Source organism: Chrysochloris asiatica, unplaced genomic scaffold (genome assembly GCF_000296735.1).
Source record: "Chrysochloris asiatica unplaced genomic scaffold, ChrAsi1.0 scaffold00258, whole genome shotgun sequence".
Taxonomy (NCBI): Eukaryota; Metazoa; Chordata; class Mammalia; order Afrosoricida; family Chrysochloridae; genus Chrysochloris; species Chrysochloris asiatica.
In genome coordinates, this window is record NW_006408776.1 from 1,533,207 (window position 1) to 1,539,516 (window position 6,310).

Below are 6,310 nucleotides of genomic sequence, written 5' to 3' on the forward strand. Positions count from 1 at the left end.
ATCTCTGCGGCTCTGTCAGGTGTCCGTGGCTGCTCTGATCCTTTCCCCGCTTGGCCCCACACAAAATGGCAGCTCCTGGAGCAGCTGAGCGTCCTGAACCAGGAAGCAATGGATTTCTTGCTTCTGCCACAAGTTCCCCAGCTGTAAGTCTTCCAACCTTCTAGATATTCCTTTATATGTGGTTCAGATTACTGGCACCATTCCCTGAGCCTTCTTGGTCCTGTATTCTGTGTTGTTCTCGGCAGAGCTCGTCGCTACACTTCCACCTGATCCACCATTTTTTTCCAGTAGCCTGCTTCTTCTGCTTTCAAGTAACAAACTCTTACCTATCCTCCTAAACTCATCTCCAGTAACACTACCTGTGAAACTCATTCTGATGTACCCACATTATTAATTACTCCTCTTCTCTGCTCCCACCAAACTTTATTCAAAATTCAAGTTTTGTAGTGTATAGACTACATTATTGTCTTCTCCCTTCCTTTCCTAGTATTCTGGGGACAATTTGTTCCAAGCATAAATTTTGATCTCCATCTCAGACCTTGCCTCTGAGTTTCAGTCCCCTAAAATCCAGGTGCATTTTCTGACTTCACTATTTGAATCCATCGAAGGGATCTCAAAATCAAATAATCCTAGGTTGGACTCACCCCATAAACGATTCCATTCAATCTCTTTCTTTCCAGTTTTGCGTGCTCCATGAATGCTTTGTCTGTTTCCCTAGTTGGGTAGGTCAGAGAGGTTCCATCATCCTTGGCATTTACTTCCACACCCACATCACTCTCATGATTTGACTTCCTAAATGTCTGCAGAATCTCACCACATTTGTCCATTCCCTCTGCCACCACCTTAGACCAAGCTGGTTTCATCATCTCTCCTGTAAGACTGCAATCTCTGCTTTCTGATCTCGCCACATGCACTCTAGCTGCCTCTCACTCATTTTCCTCACTGCAGCTAGAGTGATCTCTGGAAAATGCAAGTTTGATCTGTTACTCCTCTGCTTACCAGCTTTCAGTGTCTTCCTTTATTGTTCAAATACAGACCCAAATCTTTATCAGCACCCATAAATCTCTTCCCCATGCTTTCTATCCTCCAGCTGCTCCGACTCCTTTCCCATTCCTTCCTCTTTTTGAAACTGTTTCTTCTGAAATATTATCAGGCATGCAATATGTTGGAGAAATAGTACACAGATTTCCTGTAGACCCTTCAGCCAGCACCCCAAATGTGAAGATCTTACGTATTCATAGTCAATGATCAAAACCAGAAAATTAACATTATGATACAATACAATTCACCAGTCTACAGACTTGACTGGAATTTTACCACTTGGTTCACAATCTAACCCATGTTGCTCATGAAGTGCTGTTTTGTAGCAAGACTTACAATTTTGTTTTGTCTGATATTTTCTCATGTTCAAATTCCAGATTATATATATATATATATTGGAAAGATTATTACAGAAGTGATAGCATGCCCTTCTCGACGCTGTATTATCAGGAGGCACGTGATATAAACATGTCTCATTTCTGGGGAGCTTCACTTTGATGAACATGGTCTAGTTTACATCACTTTCTCATTGTACTTTCACCCACTAATTTTAGCCCCAACTGATGAGTTTTGCATTTAATCCTTATCAGTATATTATTTGTCAAATGGTAATTTCCTATTTCCATCATTCCTTCAGTAATTATTCATTGAAATTCTGCTGTCAGGAATAGCTGTCTTCCCCTTCTATCTCTGTTTTTATATCACTGTGGACTCATGGATATTTACTTTATTCCATGAGTCATAATCTGTTGCTATCATTATATATTTTGTATTCAAATTGTCCCAGATTTGGGACCAGTCCCTTTTCATTACTCGTTCTGCTGCAGGACCTTTGAACATGCTGTTTGAAATATCATCCAGTCTCCTCCTGTGGCCTCCCTAGCTTTTGTCCATAGTGAATCCTTTTACAGCCTTGAGGTTTCTGCTCCAGTGTTCCATCTTCAGGGACACTCATGTTAACCCTTCCTGCAATGCTTAGAGCCCCTACTCTGAGCAATCCTAGCACAATTTCCTTATGCTTTTTCATGCTATTTAATTGATTTTGAAATTTAGTGATTCTTTTGTGAATATTTCTAAGGACAGAGATTGTGTCTGTCTTAGCCCAGCACAGTAATAAGCATTTGATAAATTACTCAGACTGATTACTGAATAAATCAATTTAACGTCTGGAAGTAGACAAAATGGGACCTTCATATAATAATGTCATAATGATGGTTCACTCTAAGAGACGGTGTTTTCCCAGCACAGCTGTTAGATTCAGTTAAGATTCCATTGGCAGGCAATTTGACATGATCAAGGGTCCTGATGTGGTGTTTTAGAAGAAGCACTAGACTGAAAGTCCAGTTGGAACTGCAAGGCTGGTGGTTCAAACTCATCAGCCGCTCCTTGGAAATCCTATACAGAGTCGCTATAAGTTAGAGCCAACTCAAAAACGCTTACCAAAAGCAATCACAAGATTCACTAAAATAATTAATTGATGTCTGATTCTGTAACTTGATCTAAAGGTTATTGCCTGAATGGTCTCAATTCCAAGCAGGTTGCTATCTGTTGTCCTTATTTCATGAAAAGGTAAAAATACACTTGAATCAGAACTTATTTATGACCTCTTGTGTGGTGCTGTGGTATAATGAGCTGAACTACAGGGTCAGTTTTGAATCACAAAGTCAGTGGTTCTTCCCTACCAACCACTCCTAAGAACCCCTATACAAGGTCGTTATGAGTCAGAACGAACCTGCTGGCGCTTAACTAAAACAACCACAAACTTTATAGGACTCCTGGTGTACCACTGTAGGATAAGTACTATATTGCTAACCCACCAGCTGCTCCTCAGAAACCCTATACGGGGTCGCTATAATTTGGAACTGACTCAAAGACACTGACCAGGTAACAACATCACTTCACAATGCCTTAAAAGAAATTCTTAAGATTTTTTTAATACAGATTTATGGGGGATGGTTGTGTAATGGATGAAAATAGTTAAGCAAATTCCATTGTTCTCTGAGTATTCTTTTTCTGCAGCAGATTTTCTTCATTCAGAATACACACAAAAATAAAACCCCACTGCCAATGAGTCGATTTCAATTCCTAAAGACCCTAAAAGATAAAGTAGAAATGCCCCCACAGGATTCCGAAAGTTTTCATCTTTATAGAAATAGACAGACATAGCTTTCTCCCATGGAGCAGCTGATTGGTTTGAACCGCTTACCTTTTAGTTAGCAGCTGAGCACTTTAACCACTATGCAAACAGGCCTCCTAGCCTCCTAGTATTCAGAGCATTGTTGTTGTTAGTGCCATCGAGTTAGTACAACACATAGCTACCCTGTATAGGGTTTTTGAGGAGTGACTGGTGAATTTGAAATGCCAACCTTATAGTTAGCAGTCTAGTGCTTATCCCACGGTGCCACACCAGGACTCCACTCAGAACACGGTGGTGGTGGTGGTGGTGGTTGTGTACCATTGACTCATTGTCCATCCATAGTGACCTTGTATAGAGTCTCTGAGGCTGTAAATCTTTACAGGATCAGAAAACCTCATCTTTCTCCCACGGAGTGGTGGTGGACTCAAACTGCTGACCTTGGGTTTACCAGCCACCATGGAAGCCACTATTCCACCAGGCCTCCTTACTCAAAGCACTGATGTTGTTGTTGTTGTTAAGTGCTGTCAAGTTAGTTCTGACTCATAGCGACTGTGAAAGTGTTTCCAAGGAGCGGCTTGGGGGATTTGAACTGCCAACCTTGTGGTTAGCAGTCCAATTCTTATTCTATAGCCCCACACCAGGAATCCATATCTTTAAGGTAGATATTAAAGCTTATACCAAACCCTTAGAATCAATTCCACATTCTGTTATAATAGGGTTCTTACTGAGCAGATGTCATTTTCAATTTAAAAGCTTTGATTGCCAAGATTTTCTGATATTTGAAAACAGAAGCCAGGGCCTGTAAGAATAACAGATCTTGATTCTGGCAGTTTGAGAACATTGCCCTGGGCGGCATTCTGGCTTATTTCATCAGGCTGGGAGCTCAGATTCTCAGGAGGGCATGAAGAATCCAGAGAAAACTCTCAGAGCAACTGCACATGCCTGCAACTCAACGGAAATGACACCCTTATCATGAAGTTTTCATTCATCTGAGTTGGCCAGAGTTACGAAAAGGAATATGACTTGGAAAAAGATGAGCTTCTCTAGTTAAAGTCCTGAGGTGTACACGGTTTCTGTCAATCTTTGCTTAACTTCATTCAAAATACTATCTATCCATACACAACCACCTGTGTCAGAAATGAAGCATCTGAGACTTTACCTTACTTGTAAGACAAGAAGGTGATCTGCACAGTTTCATGAATGTGATTCCTAAGTCAGAGACAAAAGACATTTAGCAATAGCAGTGCCAGAGCATCAGAAGGTTTGCACTCCAAGCCCCAACTCTCATAGTGTGATGATGGTTATACATGCAGTGGATTGCTTTACAGAGGAATCCTGAGCTCAGGGAACCCAAATATCTTATAAAGGACACTAAGTCAGCCTGCATTGCTCTGGAAGGAGACAATCCCTTTATTATATGGAATAATACATACAATGCCAACCGTTGCTTCAGGGAGAGATACTGTCTCCACCGTTCAAGATAGTATGCAAACCTGCCCTTTGCTCTGGAGGGAGACATTGTTCTATCCTTCAAGGCAGTTTGCTGTACAACAATTCTTTTAAAAGATTGTTGTTGTTAAGTGTCGTTGAGTTGGTACCGACCCGATATAAGGTTTCCAAGGAACAGCTGGTAGGTTTGAGCTGCCTACCTCACAGTTAGCAGTTCAGCATATGAGAAATTCTCAAGATGGTCCATCTTCAGGAATAAAGGGTGCATGAGATTGCTAGACCAGACATAGGTTGTTGATTCACACCCAGGGGCATGTGCGCAGGATGAATTGGGGAAAGGAATCTGTTCTAGGACTTGCTGTTGTCATTGTTAGATTCCATCCAGTCGGTACCGACTCATAGCGACCTAATGCACAGCAGAATGCAACAGTGTCCCATCCTGGGCCAACCTCACTACTGTTGCCATGCTTGAGTCCATCGATGCTGCCACTTGGCCAATCCATCTCGTTGTGGATCTTCCTCTTCTCCTCTGACCCTCCACCTTACCAAACATATCCTTCTCCAGTGACTGATCCCTCCTGACAATATGTCCAAAGTATGAGAGACGAAGTTTGGCTATCTTGACCTTTAAGGAACACTCTGACTGCACTTCTTCCAAAACAGATCTATTGGTTCTTTTGGCAGCCCGTGGCACTTTCAATATTTTCCTCCAACACCATAACTCAAAAGCATCAATTCTTCTACGATATTCCATAGTCACTGTCCAGCTTTCTCATGCATATGACATTATTGAAAACACCACGGCTTGGGTCAGGCGCACCTTAGTCCTCAAGCTGACATCTTTGCTCTTCATCATTTTAAAAAGATCTTGTGCAGCAGATTTGCTTAATGCAATACATCGTTTGATTTCTTGACTGCTAAAGGTAATACAGAAATGGCTACAATCATACATTGACAGAGAACTTTCAGAGGTTCCATGATTGTTAATAGTTGATCCAAGAAGAATGAAATCCTTGACAACTTCAGTCTTTTCTCCATTGATAAGAATATTGTTTATTGATCCAGTGGTGAGGATTTTGTTTTCTTTACATTGAGATGTAATCCATACCGAAGGCTGTGCTCTTTGATCTTCATCAGTAAATGTTTTAAGTTCTCTTAGCTTTCAGCAAGCAAGGTTGTATCATCTGCATATCACAGGTTGTTAATGAGTTTTCCTCCAGTCCTGATGCCACGTTTTTCTTCATAGAACCCAGCTTCTCAGATTATTTGCTCAGCATACAGATTGAATAAGTATGGTAAAAGAATACAACCTTGTCACACACCTTTCTTAATTTAAAAATATTCAGTGTTCCCATATTCTGTTCAAACAACTGCCTCTTGGTCCGGGTACAGATTCCTCATGAGCACAAGTAAGTGTTCTGGAATACTCATACTTTGCAATGTTGTCCATAGCTTGTCATGATCCACACAATCGAAAGTCTTTGTGTAATCAATAAAGCACAGGTAAACATCTTTCTGATATTGTCTGCTTTTAGCTAAGATCCATCGGACATAAGCAATGATATCCCTTGTTCCATGTCCTCTTCTGAATCCGACTTGAACCTCTGGAAATTCTCTGTCAATGTATGATTGTAGCTGTTTCTGTATTACCTTTAGCAAAACTATACTCGCATGAAATATCAA